The sequence below is a fragment of the Lepus europaeus genome, chromosome 16 (genome assembly GCF_033115175.1).
Source record: "Lepus europaeus isolate LE1 chromosome 16, mLepTim1.pri, whole genome shotgun sequence".
NCBI lineage: Eukaryota > Metazoa > Chordata > Mammalia > Lagomorpha > Leporidae > Lepus > Lepus europaeus.
Window position 1 is genome coordinate 26,740,556 of NC_084842.1, and position 25,047 is coordinate 26,765,602.

The window sequence follows — 25,047 nt, forward strand, 5'->3', positions numbered from 1 at the left end:
GCTTGGGTTGGGCTGCAGCCAGGAGCCAGGAACTCCATCCAGGTCTCTCACATGGGAGGCAGGGGCCTGAGCACTGGGGCCATCTTCCACTGCCTTCCCAGGTGCAATAGCAGGGAGCTGGATCAGAAGCAGAGCACAGGACTTGAACCTCACGCTGCAACACTGGCCCCCCAAACAGCTGTTCTTTTCACTGATTTCCCCCAATTCATACCGCTTGGAGTTCCTGACACCCATTCTGCAGACCAGGCCAAGTTCACTGGAAAATGTGTATTCAATCTTCCTCTCCTGGTTCCCCTTATGGGCCCCCAGTGATTGTTCTTAGAACTCTTCTTTCGCTGTGCTTGTGCCTTTCTACTTTGATAGCCACTCAATTAAATCACGTCTACATTGGCTGTGCATGTTCCTTATCTTTTTAATAATTGTAATTTTATTCAATGACTTAAATGCATTTTTCTTTTTACCTTTCAAGTTGACTTCATTTTTTTGACTTGTTTTAGGTGTATGACAGAGACTGTGGGAAGTTCCTTTGTATGACCTTCTTCCCCAGACCAATGTGGCCGTCAGCACCAGAGGGGTGCACTTGTTATAAGTGATGGACCTGCGCTGATACGTCCTCCCCACTTGAAGTCCATAGTTTATCCTGGGGTTTACCCTTATATTGCACCACTCTCCCTTTGACAATGTCTTGTCACCTGCCTTTTCTCTTTTAAACCTCCCCAAACCCTGTGATGCTGGGAAGAGCTGTGATCACTCTTCTACAGGTGAGGAAACTCAAGGAAACAGCTAATAAGAAGCAGGGCTGGGGGCTGGTGATGTGACATAGCAGGCTAAGCCACTGCCTTTAACAGCAACATCCACTGTGGACACCAGTGTGTGCCCAGGCTGCTCCACTTCCAATCCAGCTTCCTGCTGATGTACCTGGGAAAATAGCAGAAGACGGCCTAAGTGCTTGGTCCCCTGCACCCATGTGGGAGACCCAGAAGATGCTCTTGGCCCTTTACTTTGGCCTGGATCAGCCTCAGCCATTGTAGTCATTTGGGAATTGAACCAGCAGATGAAAGATCTCCCTCTCTCTCTCTCGTTCTGTCTCTCTGTGACCCTGCCTTCAAATAAATAACTAAACCTTTAAAAAGGAAAAACAAAAAAGAAAGAAGTAGGATTGGGCCAGCATAGTGGCACCATGGGTTAAACTGTACCTTGCAATGCCAGAATCCCTTGAGTGCCAGTTCAAGTCCCAGCTCTATTTCTGATCCAGCTCTCTACTAATATGTCTGGGAAAGCAGTAGAAGGTGGCCTAAGTGGGAGACCAGGGTAGAGTTCTTGGCTCCAGGCTTTGGCCTGGCCCAGCCCCAGCCCTGGCTGCTTTGGCCGTTTGGGGAGTGAACCAGCAGATGGAGAATGTCTCTATCTCTTCCTCTCCCTCTCTTTCTGTAACTCTGCCTTTCAAATAATAGTTAAAAAATAAAAAGTTGAGAAGTAGGGCCAGGACTCAAACCCACATCTTGCATCTGTAAGCACAGTGGTGTTTTTTCTTTTCCTCTTTTTTTTGTTTTTTAACTAGAATTATGATTTTGCCTTTTGAACTTGAGTTACACACACACACACACATACACACACACACTTCCAATTATTTAGACCTCTTGCATAGCCCCTGCATACAGCTGGTAGATATTTACTGAAGTTGAAAGTCTTTTATCTCAACACAGCGCTCTCATGCACTCTCCTACAAATTCATCCCAGGCGATGGTGATTACATTAGATTCTACCACCCCAACTCTCCTCTTCTGTTTAATCTTCCAAGACTTTATTTTTTTTAATTTTTATTTTTTTTTGACAGGCAGAGTGCTTAGTGAGAGAAAGAGACAGAGAGAAAGGTCTTCCTTTGCCGTTGGTTCACCCTCCAATGGCCGCTACGGCCGGCGCATCTCGCTGATCTGAAGGCAAGAGCCAGGTGCTTCTCCTGGTCTCCCATGCGGGTGCAGGGCCCAAGCACTTGGGCCATCCTCCACTGCCTTCCCGGGCCACATCAGAGAGCTGGCCTGGAAAAGGGGCAACCAGGATAGAATGCGGCGCCCCAACCGGGACTAGAACCCGGTGTGCCGGCGCCTCAAGGCAGAGGATTAGCCTGTTAAGCCACGGCGCTGGCCATCTTCCAAGACTTTAAATACATGACTTGCTGAATTTCTGAAATGTCCTTGTAGTGGTAGCGGGGAGACCTCGGTGTTTTCTGCAGTTCAGCAGACTCGTAGGGTCTGCGGGCTTGGCTGGGTGGGCTACTGCCCATACCGCAGTGGCTGTCACTCGTAGGAAGTGCTTCTCTGGAAGTGGGACAGACACCTCCCAGTGCTGAGATGCAGCGTCTGCTGGAGCGAGACAGGATGCTTGCTCCTATTGCTTCAGGAGCAGTGCTGCCTGAAGTCCTAGAAGAGGAAGTAAAAAAAAAAAAAAAAAAAAAAAAAAAAAGCCCATCGAGGTCCACCCAGAAGAGCAGGGAAATTCCGTGTATTGGTTTCTGTTTCTCCCCACCCCAGAGCTGGCCGAGCTCCCTGGGAGTCACTGGCCCTGCCGTGCCTTGATGCGAATGTCACCACCAGGCCTTGTCATCAGCCAAAGGTCAGCAAAGGAGTCCCCTGACATTTGGGGTCTTCAGGAGCACAAGAGTGGAGTAGGCACCTGCAGAGCCAAAATCATGGCCATAGAATTGGCTTCCATGGGGCACACCGCCAGGTGGCAGCTCCGGAACAGAGCGCCCGCTGTGGGTGCAGAGACAGCCAGACCTGTAGCTGGCTCTGGTGGGCGCTCTCCTCGGTCCCGCAGGGTGACTTACGCTTGCGGGTGCTGCAAGACGCCTTCTGCTCACCCCTGGCTCCTTCCCTGGAGTGTACTGCCGGTGCCTTCAGGACAACTGCACATCCTCTGAGAGGTGATAACGACAATGAGATTGAGACGTCTGGACCCAAACAGACTTTCTCACTTAGAAGACCCCACAATGTGTCTTGTGCAGAGGAAGGAGAACCTGGGGTCCACGTGTCCTGCTTCCGCCTCCTGTGCCCTTGGGGAAAGGTCTTGCTTGGGGTGGCCTCAGTGCTGTGGGATCCCATCTGCTCTCTGAGTCTCTCTGATGGTCATGCAGCCCTGCACAACTTCCCTCTAAGAGAGCCGAGAAATATGAACGAGAACAGAAACGTGGCGCAGATGTCCCCAGCTTCTCCCAGGCGCTGCAGAGATTCAGGCTTCAAGTAGGTGGTTTTGACGAATGATGACAAACGTGGTTTTCCCCAACTCCCGAGAATTAGAGGCAGATCCTCAGCTTAAAAACAGGGCAGCGCATCTGCTGGAGGCATGCCTGCCCACTACAAGGACAACACAGGAGCTGGTCTGCGGGCTGCTCCTCTGTCACAGCGAGGTCCTGCTCCGGGCCAGCTGCCTACTCCTGTGGTTGAGGGTGGACAAGGACTGCTCCCCGCTTCTAATGTACACAAAGAGCAGTGAACATCCTGGGAGTGAGTCACGCCCTCTGTAATTTCTCCTTACTTTGCCAGAGAGAAATGTCTAGAAGGCAAGCCTGACCATGCATGCCACTCCCCTGTTTAAATGCACGTGTTACTTTCTAGACTCAGCAGGTTATACAAGACCCCTCAGACTGGGCTCCAGCTGATCTCTGCACCGGATTATTTACAGCTCCACGAGGGCTTTGCTCCTCTGCTTGTTTCAGTTCTCCTTGCTGCGTGACTAACTTGTACACTTCAGGATTCTGTCTTAGAGATTTCTGGGATGGCCACCAGCACTGGCCATACGTCTGAGTTGGGGGCATGGCACCTACAGGGGTCTGACCACCTGTGCCTCTGACCTGGCATCCGACACGCTCTTTGAATGATCTTTGCCCTGCTTTGTGTTCTCCATCACGTGATGAGAGCTCCAAGTGCAGGAACCCCCTCTCCTCGGTGCTCCCTAGAGTAGGCATTGTTCTTTCAATAGATGTGCTTTGAGATTCTGTTATGTCCCAGTAGTGAGTAGTGAGGCACTTTGTTCCAGGACAAATTATATCCCTTCATTTATTCATGTCTTCTTCATTTTTTCTCAGAAATGTCCTGTAGTATTTTTTTTTTTTAAGATTTTATTTGAGAGGTAGAGTTACAGACAGTGAGAGGGAGAGACAGAGAGAAAGGTCTTCCTTCTGTTGGTTCACTCTCCAGATGGCCGCAATGGCCAGAGCAGTGCCGATCCAAAGCCAGGAGCCAGGTCGCCCACACAGGTGCAGGGGCCCAAGGTCTTGGGCCATCTTCTACTGCTTTTCCAGGCCATAGCAGAGAGCTGGATTGGAAGAGGGGCAGCTGGGACTAGAACCGGTGCCCATATGGGATGCCGGTGCCACAGGCGGAGTATCAACCTACTGTGCCACAGTGCTGGCCCCTGTCCTGTAGTTTTTAGGTACAATTCTTTCACCTTCTATGTCAGATTTTTCCCTAAGTAATTAATGTTTTGAATGCTATTACTAATGGTATTTTAAAATTTCAATCACAGATGATTTATTCCTGCTATTAAAAAAAAGTTTTTTTATATTACTTTTGTTCTGAAACTTTGCCAAATTTACTCACTTTGGTCCCTTTTTCGTAAAATCTTGACATAGATAATAACGTCATCTATGTGTAAAGACAATTTTACTTACCCCATTTTTATCTGGGTGCCTTTTATTGTCTTTTCCACATATTACTACACTGGCTGGAACGGCTAGTGGAGTGTTGCATGAAAATACGGACGCGGTCACACTCTCCTTTTTCTCTTCTTAGATGGAAGACATTCGGTTGTTCCTCATGAAGTAAATATTTTACTGTAGACTTTTTTGTGGGTGTCCTAATTTACTGAGTTTTTTTGGAAAAAAACTAGGATTAGAAAATGCTTTTTCTCTATCAACTGAGATAATCATATGCATTTTATTTTTAAGTTTGTTAAAACGAATTTCGTTGACTGACTTTTGAATGTTGAACCAATCTTGCTCGGTTAATCCAATCTATCCTTCAGTAGTTTAACAACTTCATCATGATATATTATAGTAAAATATTATTGTATTTAATTTGCTAAAAATTTTAAGACTATTTGCATCAATATTCTTGGGGGAATTTTGTCTTTAAGTTTCTTCTCTTGGAATGTCTTTTACATGCCAATCTTTTTAAACTTTTGGAAAAATTTGGATAAAATTGTTATTTTCTTAAATATTTTCCAGAATCCACCACTATTTATTTATATACTTAAGATTTGGTTTGGGTCAGGCCAAAGCCAGGAGCCAGTAACTCCTTTATGGTCTCTCATAAGGGCTCAAGTACTTGGGTCATCTTCCACTGCCTTCCAAGACACATTAGTAGGAAATGGGTTGAAGCAGAACAACCAGGACTTCAAACAGCACTTTGATATGGGTGCTGCATCAAAACAGCGGCTTAACACACTGCACCCCAGAACTGGACTCCATGAAAGTCATAAAAGCATCTGGACTGGGTGTTTCTTTATGGAAAGGCTCCCAACTACAAATGGAGTTTCTTTAGTAGATATGAAGCGATCAGTGTTATCAATTGCTTATTGAGTGAGTTTGGTAGTTTGTGTCTTTAAAGACATTTGTAAATTTCATCTCAGTTGTTGAATTTATTAACACAAAGTAGTTCATTACATACTTGAATTCATCTTTAGTACTGGCATAATTTATAATGATGGAACTATTTTCATTCCTAATGGTGGTAGTTTGGATCTTCCTTTTTTTAATTCCTGGCTAGAAGTTTGTCAAATTTATTCATCATTTTAAAGAACCAGCTTTTTGTGTTTTTGATTTTCTCTATTATTTTTCTTTTTTCTACTTCATTGATTTCTGTTACAATTTTTATTATATTATATCTTCCTTCTTTTGGATTTTGGCTTCATTTACTTTTCTTTGTGTAGATATCTGATTTGAGATTTTTATTCTTTTCTATAAAAGACATTTAGTGCTATAGATTTCCCTCTAAGTACTGGTTTTGGGCTATCCTGCACATTTTAACATATTGCATATTCATTCAGTTGGAAATACTGTTTATGATATTTATGATTTCCCTTTGCTATCTTCCTTAAACCACAGCTCAGTTAGAAGTATGCTATTTAATTTCCAACAATTTGGGGAATGTTATAAATATCTTGCTAATACTAACCTCTAATTCAATTACACTCCATTCATTTCAGTGAACATACCTTGTATGATTTTAATACTTTTAAATTTATTGAGGTTTATATTATATTCTAGAATATGAACTATCTTGGTGCAAGTTCAGAGTTTTCCCAAAATGAATTTATTCTGTTGCTGCTGGGTAGAGTGTTCAAAAAATGTGTTAGTTTCAGTTGGCTGATATTATTCAAATCTTCTAGATCCTTATTGATTTTCTTTGTATTTGTGCTATCAGTTGTTGATGGAGAGTTGCAAAAATCTCTGACAATATTTGTGGGTTTATTTCTCTTTGCTTGTTCTCATCATTTTGTTTTATGTATTTTGAAACTCTGATGTTAGACGCATAAATATTTAGTATTCTTATGACTTCTTAATTAATCTCACAGTCACTATAAAGTGACCCTATTTGTATAATCAATGTTCTGAAATTTCCTTTATATGATATTAAAAAATCACTCGAGCTTTCCTTTGATTAATATTATCATCATATTAATATTTTTATGTATGTACTTGTTAGGTATATATACCTAAGACATTCTTTTAAAAATATTTATTTTTTCTTATTTGAAAGACAGAGTTACAGAAAGAGAAGGAGAAAAGAGAGGAAATAGAACTTCCATCCTCTGGTTCACTCTCCAAATGGCTGCAATTGCCAGTGCTGGGCCAGGCTAAAGACAAGAGCCTGGAATTGCATCCAGTTCTGCCATGTGGGTGGCAGGGACACAAATGCTTGGGTCATCTTCTACTGCCTTCCCAGGTGCATTAGCAGGGAGCTTGATCAGGGGTGGAGAAGCCAGGACCCGAACTGGAACTCATATAGGATGCTGGCTTTGCAGGCGTCTGTTTAACCCACTATGCCACAATGCTGGCTGCCTTAAAAATATTCTTGAGTTTAATTCTTGGGTACGTGAAGTTACTTAGAAATAGTTTATATTTTGAGGCTTTATTTTAAAGTTTTTTAAGAGGAACAGAATAGCTTCTCGTCCTGGGCTAATTCTCCCTAATACTGAAGTTACGCTCTTCTGAGAACTCTGTGGGTTATATATAGTTTGCTATCCACAGTTACCAAGAAGAAGGGTTACATCATGCCATGCAGGGCCACATGTAGTCCAAGGGTCAGTCAGGTGGCAGAGGGAGTTGGAAGTCCTGAGCGAGAGCCTTTGTTGTGGTTTCTGCAGGGAGAGGGAAGCAGGTTTAGTATTGGCCCTTCAGATAATTTCAGGCAGCTCCAGGCCATGGGGCTATCCCTAGTTGACTAGTGTCTGGTCCTGGGCTGATTAGGGCAGAGGGATAATGGCTCTGCACTGAGAGCTAGATAATGAGGTAGCTAGCTGGGTGTCTGGGCTTTGGGTGGATGGATTGGTGTGCACAGGTTTGAATCCTTTACCATCTAGAGGAGCTGGCTAGCTTTGAAAAGGGGAGACTTTGTAGGATCAGCAAGCCCTAGATACCAAAACATCAGAAAACACAGAAAATGAAAAGATGTGTTTAGAAGAACTTGGACACATGTGGGGGAGAGGGGCATTCAGACCACCACAAAAGTCAGTTGCATTCCGCATTCCATGTTTGCCATTTTTGTATGCTGTCTGCACAGCCTCCCAGCAACCCTGTGATATAGGTATGGCATTAGGCATCAGGGTTCTATGCAGTTTACAGATGAGAAACTTGCGGCTGAGACATACTAACTAACAGTTGTCACATAATCTCTAAGGGTTGGAGACAGAATTCAAAGTCAGATCCACCCAACTAACACTCGTTCTCATTGAACAAATATTAACATCCCCATTCTATAGATCAGACATGTCAATGAAAACAACCTCAAACAGGTCAGGAAGGTGACAGTGACTTCATGAATTCCTCCAATTCCTTCCCCCATTTCCACAATTCTTGCAATTAACCTGGAAATCTGAGCCTTTGAATTATCCAGAAAAAATTGTCCCCGAAATGCTGAGAACATAACACAAAACGATAGGATGCAGAGAAATTGAGGACAGAAAATCACCTGTGATGTTGAAGAAGAGACCTTTTCCGTATCTCTCTGTGCAGGGAATGTTGTTGGAGTCGTGGTGGCTTCTCGCAGTGCACCCTGTGATCTTCTAGGACAGGAGCTGGTTGTGTTTTTTCATGCATTTTCCATCCTTCCATCACTGGTGTGCAAATGCCTAACGCCAGTCACTGCAGGCACAATGGCTTCCTTCTCTTCAGTAAACCCTGCCCAGGGTCTTGCTTTCTGCTTCCTCCTGGCAGCCCTAGCAATGTTGTAGGGGGAATCCATGGTTGCTGGACTTCTCAATGGGAATAAGATTCTTTATAAAGGAAACCTGATGTCCTATACAGGACAAACCAGAAGAGTCCTTTAACCGTACTAGACTGGAATGTTTTGGAAGATATTCATGTGATCTCATATGTTCCTCCAGCTGTTTTCAAAGGTGTAAGGTTCACACAGAGGTCTGTCTCTATTCTAAACAGACAGGGGGATCATGATGAGCGACAGAATGCACAGGTGAATTAAATCAGTTGATGGTCACAACCACCTGTCAGGGTTACCGTTTTACACAGGACAAAGTTGAGATTCAGAAAGTTGCACAGCCAGAGGGTGAAGCTGGGAATTGGAGCCTCTGTGATTCCAGGACAGCGGTTCAGCCACAAAACACTCTTGCTAGGTCCTCATTCTGCTGTTTATTCCCTTACTCACTGACTTTCTAGATCTAGAGCCACAACCAAAGACAGGTTCTTTTCCTTCTCAATGAGCGAACTTTGACTTAGAAAATATGGACTTCCATGAAATCAGTATCAGCAAGGCAGACTCACTAATAAGGAGAAAAGGGGGGAGAGGGGGCCGTCCCTGGCCAAAGAAGTAGAGGTGCAGTGGGACGTGTGCAGCCCCAGTTCCAGCTGGAGGGCCGCAGAGGCAGTGCTGGGGTCTCTCCTGCATCTCGCAGCTCTGGTGTGCCAAAAAGCTGCGGGTATTCATTTTGTGTAGTCAGGCATTTGGGATCTGTGATGACCTTGCATAATTCACCCACTGAGCCTGAGACAGCGAGCAGCTGCAGTCCAACCACCCTCAAACATTCAGAATCTGATGCTTCTCAGGAGGCTCTATCAGCTAACTTTCTAAATTAGGGGCTAAGAGGGAGACCAAAGAAGGCCAATCTTTGACAATTATATTTGTTTGAAAGACTCTAGTCCCCCAAGGGGGTTTTCCCAGGGGTCCCTCCCATGGTGGCCATGGAAGGATGAGGAATTATTTAGCGATCTATGCAGACCTTATTGAACCCTCAGGTCGTTAGCTTTCTTAATGCATGTAATCCACACAAAAATAAAGACGAACAACTGCACAGAAAAATGGGAGAAATACAGAAAAAAGCCATGAATGGCAACAACAAATATCTGCCAAAATGTTAAGAAAGGAGTCAGTCTTCCTTTTGATGAAAGAAAGGTAAAATGAATGCAATACTAAACTATCAAAAATGCTTACAACCCACCCCCCAAAAGAAATAAATGCAAGCTTCAGTGCTGTTGTATAAGAAAATAGAACTCTCTCTGTGCAACTCTGACTCTCAATAAATAAATAATCTTAAAAAAAAAAAGAAAATAGAACTCTAGCTAGCTAGAGAGATAGAAATCGGCAGATAGATATACACACACACTCATAGATTGCCTAGTCTTTGACCCAGTAACTAAGCTGTTAGGAATGTGATTGTGTTGGTCCATTTTATGTGCTGTAACAGAATTACAGGCTGGACAATTTATAATGAGCAAAGTTCATTTCACTTACAGTTGTAGAAGCTGGAAAGTACATCTGGCACAGGCATTCTTGTTGTGCCACACATAGCAAAGGCATCACGTGGGTGACAGGGAGAGGGAAGGGGCTAAACTCATTCCTTTTATTTTTATTTTTTAAAGATGTATCTATTTATTTGAAAGTCAGAGTTACACAGAGAGAGAAGGAGAGAGAGAGAGAGAGAGAGAGAGAGAGAGAGAGAGAGGTCTTCCATCCACTGGTTCAGTCCCCAATTGGCTCAACAGCCAGAGCTGCACTGATCCGAAGCCAGGAGCCAGAAGAGCTTCTTCCAGGTCTCCCACGTGGGTGCAGGGGCCCAAGGACTTGGGCCATCTTCCACCGTGTTCCCAGGCCACAGTAGAGAGCTGGATCGGATGTGGAGCAGCCGGGACCCAAACCAGCACCCATATGGGATGCTGGCACTGCAGGTGGCAGCTTTACCTGCTACGCCACAGCGCCGGTCCCCAAACTCATTCCTTTTCATTTATTCTGGAGGACATTGGAATTAAGTTGCCAACACATAAATTCTGGGAGACACATTTAGCCACAGCATTCCACTTCTGACTCCCCAAATTCTTATTCTCACCTTCAAACTACATTCTTTCCATCCCAGTAGCCTCTCAAGCCTTAACTTGCTCTGGTACCAATTCGAAAGCCCAAAGTCCACTGTTGCACCTAGATCAGATATGGATGAGACTCAAGCATGTTCATCCTGAGGCGAATTTCCTTCCAGCTGTGAGCCTGTGAAACTAAAACTGGCCACATCCTTGAAAATTACAATGGTGGGACAGGCAGAGACTGGACATTCCCACTCCAAAAGGGAGAAATGCCAAGGAAAAAGGGGTCACTGGTCTCAAGCATTCCCAAAATCCAACGGGGAAAACAATATTAATCTTAAAGCTGGAAAATAATCTTTGACTTCCTGTCATGCATTGTGAGCACTGTGCGTTGAGGGTGGGCCCCCAAAGCCCCGGGCAGCTCCGCCCTAGGCTTTGCTGGGCTCAGCCCACCCAGCAGCTCCCATGGTTGGCATTTCGGGCTGCAGCTCTGCCAGGCTGGTGTTGCACATTAGTAACTCTACAGTCCTGGGATCTTGGAGTCAGCCCTGCTTCCATGGTTCTACCAGGCATTGCCCGGCATAGACTGTCCATGGTGGCTCCGTGCCTGTGACAGGTCTTGACCTGGGCCCCCAGGCTGCCTGTGGTAGCCTGTGAAATCCAAGTGGAGGGTGCCATGTCCCCACAGTCCATGCACTTTGCAAGGCTCACCACTTGCCCTCCGGAGTAACAGCTTGAGACACACCTGGGTTCTCTTGCCCCATAGCTGGGGTGGCGAGGAGCACTGCACCAAATACAGAGGGCTGCCAAGGCTGAGGTCTTGCAGGCACCTCCCTGGAAACCTTGCCCTCAAGGCACTAGCTACAATGAAGAGATCTGAAATGGCTTCAGGGAGATCCTCCTACTGTCATGATGCAAAGCACCCAGGCCATTTTTTTCCACATAAATCCATTTCTCAAGCAGTCACTTGGTCACAGCCCCTTCTTTACTGGCCAGGCTATGAATCCTTCAAATTCCTGGGTTATGTTTCTTTTTTTTTTTTCTTCAAACATCTATTTATTTACCTGAAATGCAGAATGACAGACACATGCAGACACACACAGATCTTCCATTCACTGGTTCACTCCCCAAATGGCCATAGTGGCTGGGCTAGATCACAGTCATGAGCCAGGAACTCCATTCTTGTCTCCCACATGGGTAGTGGGGACCAAGTACTTGGGCCACCATCCCCTGCCTTCCCAGGGGCCTTAGCAGGAAGCTGGATAACAAGCAGAGCAACTGGGACTCAAACCGGCATTCCAATATGAAATGAGGACATCACAGACCATGGCTGTACCCACTGTGCCACAACGCTGCCCCCCCCTTCTTAATCACAAATTCATTCTTTAACTCCTTTCTCTCCCATGCTACTGTAACAGTTAAAAGAAGCTACCCAGCAGCCTGAATGCTTTGCTGCTTAGCTATTTCTCCTGCTGGATATCCTAGTTCATTGCTCTTGGGTTCTGTCTTCAGGAAAGCCCTTGGTCATGGACACACTTCAGCCACCTTCTTTGCTGCTTTATAGGAAGGATGCTCCTCATTCCCTCTCATGCCTCATTAGAATTGCCTTTCCCTTCGGTATTTCTACCAACATTCTGATCACGACCCCTTACGTAATCCCTCAGAGGACGGAGGCTTCAGGCTTTGCAGACCTCCCCCCAGAATTGCCCATTTGCAGCAACCTAGGCTTTTTGTGTCTGCTCTTCCAAATTCTCCCTCTATCCATTACTCAGATCCAAAGCTGCTTTCACATTTTCAGGTATCTGTTACAGCGGCACCCCACTTCTCTGGTATTGATTTACTGTCTTTTTTTGTGTTCTGCTGCGATAACAGAAAGCCAGATTGAGTAACCTGTAATCCACAAAAATGTGCCTGGCTCACCATTCTGCAGGCTGCGATGGAGAAGATCGAGGGCCTGAGGTCGAGGGAGGCATTCTCACCATGTCAGCATAGCAGAGGACATCATGTGGTTAGGGGGAGGGGAAAGTGGACCGAACTCCACCCCCTTGATAATGGCATTCAGAGCCCTCATGAGCCCTTCAAGGTCTCGCCCATCAGCACTGGTGCATTGAGGATTAAGTTTCTAAAACGTGAACATTGGAGAATACATTTAAACCACTGCAGGGATATAAAAAATAATTACAGATGTGTGACCAGCAGTAGGTGTTTGGCATGGCGGTTGAGATGCCCACATCCTATATTGGAGTGCCTGGGTTCTGGTCCTTTTCAACTCTCAATTCCAGATTCCTGATAATGCATATCTTGGGAGGTAGCAGGTGATGGCTCAAGCAGTTGGTTCCCTGCCACCCATGTGAGAGACCTGAATTTTGTTCCTGGCTTTGGCCTGGCTCAGTCCTAGCTGCTGTAGGTATTTGGAAAGTGAACTAGCAGACGTAAGATCTCTCTCTCTCTTTCTCTATGTGTGTGTCTTTGTGTTCTGCCTTTCAAATAAATAAATATTTTATTTTATTTATTTTTTAAAATCTAGATATCTTTTTTAAAAAAGATTTATTTATTTATTTGAAGTGCAGAGTTATAGAGAGGCAGAGGCAGAGAGAGAGAGAGAGAGAGAGATCTTCTATCCGCTGGTTCACTCCCTAAATGGCCTCAATGGTTGAAGCTGGGCCGATCTGAAGCCAGGAGCCAGGAGCTTCTTCCAGGTCTCCCACACAGGTGCAGGGGCCCAAGGACTTGGGTCATCTTTTACTGCTTTCCCAGGCCATAGCAGAGAGCTGGATCAGAAATGGAGCAGCTGGGACTCAAACCAGTGCCCATATGGGATGCTGGCACTGCAGGAGGGGGCTTTATCTGCTACACCATGGCACCAGCCCCTAAATAAAAATTTTAAAAAGAATATATGACCTATACACTTGAGATGCTTTACCTAGCTAGAATTCAAGGAATGGAAATATAACACAAGATATCCCTTTTACTCAGAATGTGAAAATAAAGAAATGTGATCATATGACGTGTGGGTGAGGCTGTGGTGACACAATATACCTTCGTTTGCTCTCTGGTGGGAGTGATGCTGTGTAGCCTCTTTGGTGGGCAGTTAGGCAGTATCTGTGGAATTAAAAATAGGCCTCCTTTTGACTCAACAATTTCACTTCTCTGAATTTCCCCCAGAGAAACATTTGCACAAGTGCACAAAGGACTCTAAGGCAACATTGTTTGTCTTAGCAAAACCGAAAAGTAGCTCAAGTACTCAACAATAAGGAAGTAGCTTGATAAATAGTGGTTGTTTTTATTATAGAATCCTATGCAGCAGTTGCAGGATGCAGATCTTCATGGGCTGCTGTGAAAATGTCTCCAAGATAAGCTGCCAAGTGAACGGAGAGCATCTTAACATTTGTGTACCACTCCCAGCCTCATCCATGCAATGAAGCATTCATATACCAGGGCCTTCAAAAAATTCATGCAAACGCAGGTAGGAAAAAACTATGAATGGATTTCAATATTTTTAGCCAAATAAACTTGTCTTTGAATTTCATATTCCATGAATTTTTGAAGTTTATGCAAATATTTTCTATAGATACTTGAAGTTACATGTATATTCAATTTTTAAAAAGATTTTATTTATTTATTTGAGAGGTAGAGTTACAGTGAGAGGAAGCGACAGAGAGAAAGGTCTTCCTCTCATTGGTTCACTCACCAAATGGCTGCAACGGCTGGAGCTGTGCCGATCCGAAGCTAGGAGCCAGGAGCTTCTTCCAGGTCTCCCACGTGGGTGCAGGGGCCCAAGGACTTGGGCTATGTTCTACTGCTATCTCAGGCCATAGCAGAGAGCAGGATGGGAAGAGGAGCAGCCGGGTCTTGGGCCCAAGGACTTGGGCCATCTTCTACTGCTTTCCCAGGCCATAGCAAAGAGCAGAAGAGGAGCAGCCGGGTCTTGAACCGGCACCCATATGGGATGCCAGCGCCGCAGGCAGAGGATTAACCTACTGTGCCGTGGCGCCGGCCCCATATATGTTCAATTTTAAAAGGACATGCATTACCAGCAACAATAGTAATTTCTACAAAAGTGATGGTGACTAAATTGAAGCTGATTAGTGAGGACTTCTAGTTTGTTACGTTTTAAGTAAGTTTTTACTAAAAACACATGTTGGCTTATAAGATGTGGAATTCAAAAATATTTAAAAGAATGATTGCAAAGATTTTACTACACTGATACTTATCAAGACATTATTTTGAATAATAAAAATTTGAAAATAGCCTAATTATCCAATAGTAAGGAATTAAATAGAGGCAAGATCTCATGAGGGATTATAATACAATCATCAAAATAGTATCTAGCGGCCGGTGCCCTGGCTCACCAGGCTAATCCTCCGCCTACGGCGCCGGCACCCTGGGTTCTAGTCCCGGTCGGGGCGCCGGTTCTGTTCCAGTTGCTCCTCTTCCAGTCCAGCTCTCTGCTGTGGCCCGAAAGTGCAGTGGAGGATGGCCCAAGTGCTTGGGCCCTGCACCCACATGGGAGACCAGGAAGAAGCACCTGGCTCCTGGCTTTGGATCGGTGCAGCGCCAGCCGTAGCAGCCATTTTGGGGGTGAACCAATGGAAGGAAGACCTTTCGCTCTGTCTCTTTCTCTCACTGTCTAACTCTGCCTGTCAAAAATTAAAAAAAAAAAAATAGTATCTAGCAGCCCACTAAATAACAGAGGAAATGTTTATAGCCATAGTCCAGGAAAGAAGGTGTAAAACATGTCTATGATTCAATAACTGTCAGCTCCTAGCTCCAAAGCAGAGACGTGAGATCCCCAAATCTGAGCGTGCTATAGCCAATGGTCTACTTAAAGATTTGGTAAAACTAAGTCAGGGAGCTGGATGATTGAAATAATGATCCCTCCAAGATGATGGAATAACAGAGGGCCAGAGGAATTGTAGCAGGGAGAAGCCTGGCTGGGCAGGGTGTCGAAAAGTGATGTCTCTGGGCTCAGAAAATGACACTGCAAAATATGCCTCTTTGGACTTCAAACCGAGAGCACGAGGAAGCAGGACGTGCAGGGAGGGACTTCCTCAGAAGTTCTCTTATCTAAAGGCTGGATCTGCCAAAGAGGAGAAGATCAAGTCCTTGCACAGAGGGTGAGACTGACAGTCACACACCACCCTGGAGCCCAGAAAATTTGTCCTAAGGCATCAGATGTTCTCTGATGTCATTCATTCTCCCTCTGAAAGTGCCTACAGCCTCCTCACTTCTCTCTTCCACATGAGGAAGGATTTCTTTCTTTTTTTTAAAAAGATTTATTTATTTATTTGAAAGTCAGAGTGACACAGTTACACAGAGAGAAGGAGAGGCAGAGAGAGAGAGAGAGAGAGAGAGAGAGAGAGAGAGAGAGAAAAGTCTTCCATCTGCTGGTTTACTCCCTAATTGGCTGCAACGGCCGGAGCTGTGCCGATCTGAAGCCAGGAGCCAGGAGCTCCCTCTGGGACTCCCACGCAGGTGCAGGGGCCCACGTCCTTGGGCCATCTTCTACTGCTTTTCCAGGCCATAGCAGAGAGCTGGATCGGAAGAGGAGCAGCTGGGACTTGAACCGGCGCCCATATGGGATGCCGGCAATGCAGGCCAGGGCGTTAACCTGATGCACCAGAGCGCCAGCCAGAGGGAGGATTTCAACTTCAACCACTGGCAACTCTTGCTTAGGGATACCAATAATTGATTGTGCTTTTCTCTTACCAATCTGTCTCCTGTCATAGGATTGTTGGCCTGGCCCCTTGGTAATGGTTCATGGTAACTGATGTCTCTGTGTCTATACCCTGGCAGAGGCAAAGTCCTCACGATGCTGCTGCAGGTGAATCCGTCCCCACCTTTCCTTGCTCTGGGTCCTTCCAGGGATTGAGGTCCAGGCTCAAACTGGAGCGAGCCCAGCTGACCGAAGGGACACTGGTCCTCTGATGGTTGTCACTGGTCTGGAGTACCTGTGGTCTCCTCCCTCTAACTGCCTGAAAAGCACCGTGTCCTCTTCCTGCTGGGGGACCTTGGCCCGGTGGAGAGCTCCACGCACAATGGCAACCGGCAGCCACATGCACTGCAGGTGCTGCTCCTCACTTCCTCTCTGGGGTACTAAGCCTCCCCGCTGACGGCCAGGCCAGGTTGCATACCCTATCCTTGGACTTATCGGGAAACTGGTCGTGTTCATTAATCATGAGAAATGTCACACAAAATGTCAAGTGTCCCCCTTGAAAGTCAAGAATGAATGTTAGGGGGATTAAATGGTAGACTGAGTAAGAAAGAAACCCCGTAACAGAATAGCTTCTACATTAAGGAGCAGAGTGGCAAGAAAGAGAATAGAAAAAGACTGTGGGCGGGGAAGGGGGGGGGGAAGGGAGAGAGAGAGAGAGAGAGAGAGAGAGAGAGAGAGAGAGGCTTCTGCATTTACAAATGACAATGCTTTTTATTTCTAGCTGCCCCTCCCCTGCCTGGAAGCCCTGGAACTTGAGTCAGCTTGTGCCTTCCTAGAGGAGGGAAGGAGGGCAGAAACACCAGGGGAAAAAGCACCATTTGCTAACTGCGCTAAACACTACTTGAGAGCCCAAGCACTAGACAGACGGTTTTTTTTTTTTTTTTTTTTAAACAAAACAAACCAGCAATTAACTAGACACAGCCCACCCCTGCCGGAGTCTGGGGGTAGAAAAGAGGAAGAATGAGAGGAGGAGAAGCGAGGAAGAAGGATTTCTGATACGGAGGTGGAAGTCGAGTGCCTGGACGGACTCCAAGGGGTGCGAGCCTGCGCTTTGCTTCGCCCTACTAAGTTCAAGTACCGTTTCCCCGTGCCTCTACACCACATGCAGTACTTACCGCTCGTGAGGGAAGAGAAGTGTGAGGTGCCTTGTTTGTTTTAGAACGAGTGGGCCCTGGCACGGACGGAAAGGAAGCTCTGAGAGGGCAGGTTGGGCCGGCACCGCTGCCTGGCCCGTGTCCCCAGACCCAGCCCGCTCAGCTGGAAGGACTGGCGAAACCTGCACGCCGGCTCCAGAGAACCAGCCAGAATTTGCTTTGCTTCTGCAGTCGAGCCTGCAAACACATTTAAAAGCTTTTCTGGGTGATTTGTCAACAGATATACTTAAGTTGCAGCGTGACCTGCGACTGTGCCTGTGCTTTTGAGCAACACTGACACCAAGTGTTTGACGCTTTAGGACAGCAAGGAAAGTAAGGTCGTAAAGGGCCGAGGAAGAGGAGACCCCAACTATCGCCACTCTCACTTTGGGGCCTCGCTGCTCCGCACGTGGGCCATGCACTTGCTTGGCCGCCTGAGGTCCTTCAAGGGGCAGTGGTGATGTGCGCGCTGCCCGGTCTGGGTCTGCTCAAAAGTGACTGTGGGTGTCAGTGTGAATCTGGGGGAGTGTCCTTTGTGTAGAAAAGATTATTCAGGGGTTGGTCTCTGGGTTCTAGAGATTAATACTCAGGGGTGGGCATCAACCCTCTTGGTTAAGACTTCTCTGTCTCACATCAGAGAACCTGAGTTTCCTTCCTAGCTCCGGTTTCCTGCAAATGCAGACCCTGGGAGGCAGTGATGATGGCTCAGGTTGTTGGGTTCTTGCCACGTAGATGAGAGAGTTGCGCTGAGTTCCTGGCTCCCTGCTCCAGGCTGGCCTGGCTCTGGCTCTTGTGGACCTGGGGTGTGGAACAGTGGGTGGGATCTCTGCCTCTGTCTCTTTTCCTTTCCAGTCAATCAATCAATCAAAAAATTTTAAATTAATACTTAACATATATGTTATAAAACAAAAATAAACTAGTTCTTTAACTTGTTAAGCTCAAAGTTTTATTACTTGACTAAATAGTAATGTACACTCTCAACAATCATTTTTACTATTTGGAAAGCTCTGTCAACCAGAAATGGACATATTTGAAAGGAAATTTAAATATAGAAAATAGAAAATCACTTCAAATGTTTAAGGAGGCTAAGAAAGTTTATGATGGGATCCTTTGAAATATTGACATTTACTTTACTACATTCTTATTTGGTTTTAGGCATATATGACTGAAAAGCCTTCCAATATACTTAGATAATTTTTTTTTTAATTTGAGGAGTAGGGTTACAGACAGTGTGAGGGAGAGACAGAGAGAAAGGCCTTCCATCTGCTAGTTCACCCCCAAAGTGGCTGCAACAGCCAGAGCTGGGCCAATCTGAAGTCAGAGTCTCCCATGCAGGTGCAGGGGCCCAAGTTCTTGGGTCATCTGCTCTTTTCCGTAGCAGAGAGCTGGATCAGAAGAGGAGTAGCCGGGACTAGAACCAGCACCTATATGGAATGCCAGCACTGTAGGCAGAGGATTAACCTACTGCATCACAGCTCTGGTCCCCTAGATAACTTTTAAAAATCACATAACGGGGTGGGTATTTGGTGTAGTGGCTAAGATGCCTCTTGGGATGCCTGCACCCCCTATCAGGGTACCTGACTTTGAGTCCCTGCTCCATGTTCCATTTCAGCGTCCTGCTAATGCAGACCCTGGGAGGCAGCAGGAAGTATGTGGGCCCTTCTGACGTGGAGACCTGGATTGAACTGTGGGCTTCTGGCTTTAGCCTGGTCCTACCCCAGGTATTGAGGGCATCTGGAGAATGAACCGGCAGATGGAAGATCTCTGTCTCTCCCTCCCTCTCTCTTTCTGTTGCTCTGCCTTTAAAATAAATAAAAAATAAAGAAATGAAATTCTAAAAAATAAAAATCATATAAAATAAGCATATAAATAAGGCAATTTGTGAAGTTGCTGAAATGATCCAATATTGGTTTCAAACTTAGAAACAATTATCTCATTCTGTTTACTTTAATAATGTCAGTATAAATAACTAAAACACATTTTAAATTGAGGTCATAAGATTTATTGATGAGGTGCTTCAACAGGGCACGTTATCTTTAACATGATGAGCATATTAAATTGCAGATAAGCACAGATTATTCTGAAATATAACACAACAATATTAATACTATGACTTGATTTACATAATAATCAACTCTTAAAATTGATGAAATACTGGCATATCACAGAGGAGCTGCAAGATTAAGGAGCTGGTTTAGAATGCAGCAGATCCGTAGCCGATATTTTTGATTCACCGTAAATATTAATTCCCTTTTCATTCTCTCGATACTAAAATGTTAATGACTTTATCACAGGACATCTTCCTTCTGCCGAGAGGAATACAGAGCCCTGGAGGGGAGCTGGCTGTTTTAAGGGTTCCTCCACAGCCAACTTGTACAGATCCTGTCTCTTTCCTTCTTAGCTTTGTGGGCCACTGTCTGCTAGGGCAGGAAGAAGGTCTGAGGTCTTCCTACTGCCATGGAATCATGACATGTGGGTCTGAATGCTCTGGACTGGGTGCACTAACACTTGTACTGCACCACAGGTGCCCTGTGACGTCTGGTATGATGTCATTTGCTGTGGATGGTGCTGATAAGTACTTCCCTGTATTTCTCAGAGCAAGTGGCATCCCATTCCCCTCCCCAAGACTGAGCACCCATCTTCTACTTGGGCTGTGGGGATGGCTCTCGGGGTGGGTGACTCCTGGCTCAGGATGGCTCAGGGAAAGCTGCAGGCTGAGCTTGCTAAGTGCCTGGGCCTGAAAGTGACTGATGAGAGGGGGCTGGCAGCGGCCACTCTGATGGCCACGAGCTGGTAGAGGCATCTTTCACTGGCGTTCCCATGACCCTGTGCGGCTACTCTCCTGTTTTGAGACCCTCCTCCCCGGCTTCCTGCCCCAGGGAGCCCCAGATGGAAAGAGCTGGTTGCTGCGCCTGCCTGGTGCCCTAGCCCTGGATGGCCTGCTTGTGACTGACTTGGGTTTCAGGATGTTCGGTCTGCTGGAGGTGTCAGAGGGTGCATTGGCCAAAACAGGGTTTAGTGTTTGTAGGCATAACATGGAAGAGGAGGTTACCCTTCTCTCCAAGCACACTGGCCAGGACAATTCCTGCGGACTATGAGAAGCTTGGCTTTTCCCGGGCCCAAGACCTGGACAACGTGTTATGTTCATATGGCCTGAAACGTGACTGCAATGCGGAGCTGATCCCAAGACGGAACTCCCAGGATAAGACTAGTCCAGTGGCTAGCGCAGCACACAAAGGGCTTTGCCCAGCCTGCCTGCCTTGCCTCTCTGTGTCTGGGTGGATGGGAGGCACAGTCACAATGACCCTTTCTTGTGTTACCAAGAATGAAAAGAAAAGGCCATTGTTCTTGCAAAATCAATAAATAAGAACATAAACGTTCTGGCTGCCCAGGAGGCTGCAGCCACCCAGCCCTACCTGACTTCCCCAAGAGCGCAGGGCCAGAGTCCCACCCCTCCACCCCTCTGCAGCTGCTGCGCGCTCATTGGCTGGGAAGCCCTGGCACTGGTGACAGGCCCGAGTGCGGACCAGAAGTGAAACCTTAAAGTGAGAAATCAAGCGGGTCATGTTCTAGCCAAAGAATAGTACTATTTCTGGCTATTGGAAGAAATGAGTAACCAACCTTTCAAGATGAGTTGTCAGAATTCAGCTGTGAGCATGGTCACAGAACTGTTCACACTATACCCACCTTGGCACAGAATGTGTTTGCTCTGGGCTCTCTCCCAAGCCCACACCCACTGGGGAGTGGGGAGAACGAACTAAACTATGTTTAGTGTGATCTGGTAAACTCCACCTGTTTGCAGGAATATAAACTCTTCCACTTTAAGACAAACACTGAGTTATTTTTGTAGGAACATGGAGCTGCTCAGAGCTCACAGCTCAGTCTTCCCTGACCATTATAATTCACTCTCCAAAACAGATACTTTCTCTTTCCTTTTCTAAAAATACGAGCCTGGTATCACAAGCAAAGCAAAAGAAACCAGCGGGACACTTTCCATGTCCCCACCCACATCCTGGCAGCCACTGTCAGCGATGTTCTTCCAGCACGTTCTCTGCAGATGTACAAACACAAAGGCACCTTCTGCAGAGGCCTATTTTCTGCAGCTATTACAGAAAAGTCATAATAGGCACCTTATTTTATAATATGTAGCGTACAGCAACTCGTGTTAGATCAATCCAGAACACACGTGAGAGAAACGGAACTCTGCTAGTAACTGCCAGGACAGCAGGAGTGAATAGGTGGGGTTACTTGGCCTTGGTTAGTACAGAGGGAAGGTGTGGTTTGGGCAACCTCATAGTGGAAAAAACAGTTATGTCCATTTGTGTCCTCTAGAATGGCTGGGTGAGTGACTTCCTGTACCCTCACCCACTGAGCCGCTGCTGGCCTCATCTGGCCTTTTGGGAAAGTGTGCTGTGGCCTCTGCTACAGTCTGGGGAGCTGGCTGGCGTCCTGTGATCTGGCTTTTCTGAAGCCACCCTAGATCTCTGCTGCCTGATGCCATCTCAGTGTCACGCCATGCCTTCTCCTGGCCCTTGGGAGTAGCTGTGACTCTGGTGTGAGCTGGGCATCAGCAGCCCTGTCTCAGATGATCTGTCACATCCTTGCCCTCTGAGCCTTTACCCTGTGCCACCTTGGATGTGATGCTGACCTGAAGGATGGAGCCCTCTGGGGAACTTAGCCCTCCCCCTCGTGTGCCCAGACAAGGGGAGCGCAGGTCCCGGGGTTCCCAGGCTCCAAAGTCCCTCTCGTCTTGCTCAAGACTTGGTCCTGCAAAGGGGAAGAGGGGAGCACCAAGGCCCCAGCATTTGTCCTCCTTGTCTCTCTCTCCTTCCCTTTCCCTCACAACCCCTCAGCTCCAGAAGCGGCAGGTTCTGGTCTTGCCACTTCCGCCTTCCGCCGTGTCACAGCTTCCTCTGCCTGAGGCTCCCAGCTTTGCGGCTCAGCCGCTGTTGAAGAGCTGGGAGATTTGCTTCTGCGGAGGCGGAAGAGTGATTTGGGTCTATGATGTGGATCATCAACTCTGACTGTTTGGCCTCCTAAAACTTTTGACAGAAGCCTCTCTATAGAAATCTGCTTTCTAGTTGGCTACCCTACTCCAGACACAAACAAAAGTCCAGTGTGATGGTCAAGGTAGAGCAAAGATGTCACGCTTGCAGCAGATACCTGTCTTTCCCCTGAAACACTCCAATTCAGTCTGTAAAACTACACAAGATGATAGCACAGCCCTGGGTATTCCCCGAGAGCGTCCACTCTCTTGGGCTGTTTAATGGGTGATGTATTGACTTGAGCTCAGGAAAAAGAAAGAGGGAAAGACAAGTGAGAAAGGGGGCTCCCTCCACCCACATAACTGCTGCAGTTCCAGCTCATCAAAACAAGACTCTAAGACAGTTGCTGGAAAGTACCTTGAATGATCCCTTCACAGAAATAACAGCAGAGAGGAAAAACCATGCAGTGAGAGGTTGGGCCCCAGGCAGACACGCTCTGTTTCTTGTCTTCATTTCCCCCTGAATTTTTCCTCATCCTCCAAGTGTTTATGAGAACAAGTCCTGTCCCCAGGGTCCCTGGTCAGTGCCCCTGGCATACTCAGGGACAAAACAGCAGGGTGGGGGTCAGGCAAGGGGAGGGAGCCCAGGGTTTGGGAGAAGGCAAATCTGGACATGAATCCCAGGTCAGCTGATTTATGATATGCAGTTACTTACTCTATGTCTACATAGTGGGCTACTGTTGCATAATCAGGTGGGTGAATAACCTATTTTCTGGGGAAGATAACTGTCCTGGTTTACAATCCAACTACGCTTCCAACTATGTAGTTGCCTATAGATACCACAGCTAAGCTCTGGGGGCCCTATCTATGGCTTATTTGGGCTATTTTTTCCCTGGTCATTGCCTGTATAGTTTCAAAAAGATAATTTAAATTTGTTCCTGGGAATGTTTTTTTCTTTCTTTCTTTTTTTTTTGTCTAATTTCATGAGTCAGAGTTAATTGATCTGAGCAATAACAAATGTGTTGAACTGCAAAGAGCTGAAGGGCTGTGAGTTGCAAAGCGAGGTACGAGTCCCAGCTAATATAATGGCCTTGGGTAGGGGCCTTTCTTTGTCTGCAAATGGAGGGTCAGGAGCAGGCAGAGCTTATGTGCCCTCGTTTCTAATAACATCTAAAAATGCTATTTTTCCCCCTTTCTGACATTCTGTGGCCAGCAGTTGGTCACTGCCCTTTGAGACCTGTCCTTTACGGAACATAAGACTCTAAGCACCCAGGTCCCACAGTCCCTTCTCAGGCTACATCCTCCAACTTCTTTTAGTCAACACCCACGGGAAGCACGAGCTAATGACATTCGGCAGACTCTACCGAAAGATGAGCCCATCGCTTCCAGACCCTTGTCCTTTCTCATCTACTGAAAAAGCCCATTCAGACCGTGCCTGCCTCCTGGTGCAAGGACCTTTGAGAACAGAAGCTCCATGGATGTTCTGACAAGCCCATTCAAGACATTCTTGGAAACGGTAACTGGATCCTGACCTCATTAAAGATCCTTGCAGAAATTTTCCGAAATGTTCCAATCAGTGTCTGCCTGCCCAGAGAGGGCCCCACAAGGCACGGCCTGTATCAGACCATGTATGGGTCAGACAGCTCCAGCCCCATCTTCAAGGGTAAGGGGGCGTGAAACCCAGGTTGAGCAGGATTCTCTAAATTGCCTGATTGTAAAATGCAATTTGCAATGACAGAATAATCTTAGTAACTTCACTAAAGTGTTTCAGGAGCATTGCAGAAAAAAATGAGGCACTATAAATCCTGCCACTCAAAGTGAGGTGTAAGAACCAGTAGTGGGGTCAGTGCTGTGGCCTAGCAGGTAAAGCCGCTGCCTGCAGTGCCGGCATCCCATATTTGGTCCCAGCTGCTCCACTTCTGATCCAGCTCTCTGCTGTGGCCTGGGAAAGCAGAAGAAGATGGCCCAAGTCCTTAGGCCCCTGTACCTGTGTGGGAGACCTGGAAGAAGCTCCTGGCTTTGGATTGGCACAGCTCCAGCTGTTGCGGCCATCTGGGGAGTGAACCATCAGATGGAAGGCCTCTCTCTCTTTCTCTCTCTCTCTTTTCTCTCTGCCTCTGCCTCTCTATAACTCTGCCTTTCAAATAAATATATAAATCTTTCAAAAGAAAAAAAAAAAAAGAACCAGTAGCATTGGCTACTCTCCAGGAGTTTGTGAGAAATGCAGAGTCTTGGGCACCATTGCAAAAGTGTTGAACGGAAACCTGCATTTAACAGAATCTGCAGGAACTCCTACACATCTGAACTTTAAAAAAAATTTTATTTTTTATTTATTTGTATTTTATTTATAAGCAGAGTTACAGAGAGAGGGAGAGACAGAGAGAAAGGTCTTCCATCTGCTGGTTCATTCCCCAAATGGCCAAAAGGACTTATATCATCTTCCACTGCTTTCCCAGGCCACAGCAGAGAGCTGGACCAGGAGAGGGGCAGCCAGGATATGGGCACCCATATGGGATGCTGGTGCCGCAGGTGGAGGATTAGCCCACTACACCACAGCGCCAGCCCCTGCACGTGAACTTTGGAAAAACTCTGATCTGAAACACCTTGAGAAACTAGAGGAACTCTGTGTTGGAAGGTCTAGATTTGTGTTGCTCGTTCTCTCAGTAAAACAGTCTCACGTGGGAAG

At 46.4% G+C, this 25,047-nt stretch overlaps 1 protein-coding gene across 5 annotated transcripts in view; it reads left to right on the plus strand.

Annotated features, from left to right (window-relative positions):
• ENPP6 (ectonucleotide pyrophosphatase/phosphodiesterase 6) overlaps window positions 1-25,047 on the plus strand; it is a 222,758-nt gene that overhangs the window by 26,404 nt on the left and 171,307 nt on the right. For 4 of the 5 annotated variants that reach the window (XM_062213344.1, XM_062213345.1, XM_062213343.1 and 1 more), the window contains exon 4: window positions 13,821-13,994. The exons of the other annotated variant lie outside the window; for it this stretch is intronic. The gene's annotated coding sequence lies outside the window, so the exon portion shown is untranslated. The remainder of the gene's footprint in view (window positions 1-13,820; window positions 13,995-25,047) is intronic. 5 annotated transcript variants of the gene reach the window in all.